We start from the raw sequence: 1987 nt of genomic DNA, 5'->3' as shown, positions 1-1987 counted from the left end.
AACATTATATCAAGAGGACGCTTTTTATCAGCAGTGTGTTCCATATGACTATTTTTATTATTCAACTTACGACCATTCAGACTATTATCCAGAAAATCAATATCAAATTGACGAAAACAACCAAAATTTACAAAGAACACAACAGTTACAGCAGATTAATACAGACGAGACAAACAATGACAACAAAGAACCCAATGTTGAACAGGCCGAAAATTTTCTGCCACAAGCCTTGGAAAACCCCAATATATAACAATTAAATACAAAGAAAATAATTTGAAATGCCTTATTGATACCGGATCAACAGTTAACATGACATCTAAAAATATATTTGACTTACCAATCCAGAATACTAATACTCTTATTCATACCAGCAATGGACCGCTCATTGTCAACAAAAGTATAACCATACCTTCAAAGATTTTGTTCCCAACAACAAATGAATTTTTATTGCACCCTTTCTCTGAGAATTACGATCTTTTATTAGGAAGAAAACTTTTAGCAGAAGCAAAAGCAACAATAAGTTACCGCGATCAAGAGGTAACTCTTTACAACAACAAATACAAATTAATAGAAGGAATAGCAACACATGAACAGAGTCATTTTCAAAATGTAAATATGATACCTGACACCATGCTCAGACAGCCAAATAAAATTTCACCCATTTTAGAATCAGACCTATACAGATTGGAACATTTAAATAACGAAGAAAACAAAGATTGTGCGCACTCCTGCAGCAATACCATGACATACAGTACCATGAAGGTGATAAGTTGATATTTACTAATCAAACCAAACATACTATCAATACAAAGCACAATCTACCACTTTACTCTAAATACAGTTACCCACAGGCTTATGAACAGGAGGTCGAAAGCCAAATACAAGATATGCTAAATCAAGGTATTATACGTACCAGTAATTCACCTTACAATAGCCCCATCTGGGTGGTTCCAAAGAAACAAGATGCATCAGGCAAACAGAAATTTAGAATTGTAATAGACTACCGAAAATTAAATGAAATAACAGTAGGAGACAGACACCCAATCCCAAACATGTACGAAATCTTGGGAAAATTGGGCAGATGTAATTACTTCACAACTATAGACTTGGCAAAGGGTTTCCACCAGATCGAAATGGATCCAGAATCAGTTTCAAAGACAGCCTTTTCTACCAAGCACGGTCATTATGAATATTTGCGCATGCCATTCGGATTAAAAAACGCGCCAGCCACCTTTCAACGGTGCATTAATGATATTTTAAGACCACTCTTAAACAAACACTGTCTTGTGTATTTGGACGACATAATTGTATTCTCGACATCCCTTGATGAACGATTTCGTGGATTCGCATTCGAGATTCGCGGACGTGTTTCTTTCAAGCTACGAATAGCAAGTTCTAAAAACTACAACAGTATAGTGAAAGTTAAACACAAAGTGTAAAGTGCAGTTTGCACAACTAACAATTATTGACTATAGTAATTATTTACTAAAATAAATAATTATTCCATATTGTTCTGGTAATTGTTATATGTGGACTTAGAACAATGAATCAAAACGACATACGTTCTCAGCGACAATGTGAACAAGACGAGCGCCGGCTCTCTTTACAACGCAACAATGCATACTTTTCTTTCGTCTCACCGCAAATCGGTGATCGAGCACCCTCACCTTCAACTAACTCGAAACTTTTGCCCTCAGAGAACGTCAGACCGCGTTCTTGCTCTCCCTCTCTGCCTGCTTCGGCTCACAAGTCGTGGAGCGAAGAGACCGCCTCTCCTACCCCGCTCCTCTCGCAGCGCCAAACGACCGTCCCGGGTAACTGTAACACTGCAATAACGAGTGCAGTGACCTCACTGGCAACTGCCACTGCTACCACAACATCAACTTCGTCAGCGGCCCAACTAATTATCGCTGTGCCAGCTGTAAATAATTCAGCAGCACTGACCGTTTGCAACAACAATAATGCACGTAAAGAAGAATCAAAACAA

General features: G+C 38.1%; 1 protein-coding gene across 1 annotated transcript in view; it reads right to left on the bottom strand.

Moving 5' to 3' along the window:
• The window catches only part of kl-2 (male fertility factor kl2), a gene marked incomplete at its 5' end in the record, with an annotated part of 91086 nt that overhangs the window by 13783 nt on the left and 75316 nt on the right, over positions 1–1987 (bottom strand). The gene's annotated exons all lie outside the window — the stretch shown is intronic.

This window comes from Drosophila melanogaster, chromosome Y (genome assembly GCF_000001215.4).
Source record: "Drosophila melanogaster chromosome Y".
Classification (NCBI taxonomy): domain Eukaryota; kingdom Metazoa; phylum Arthropoda; class Insecta; order Diptera; family Drosophilidae; genus Drosophila; species Drosophila melanogaster.
This window is presented reverse-complemented; position numbering and strand designations above follow the sequence as displayed.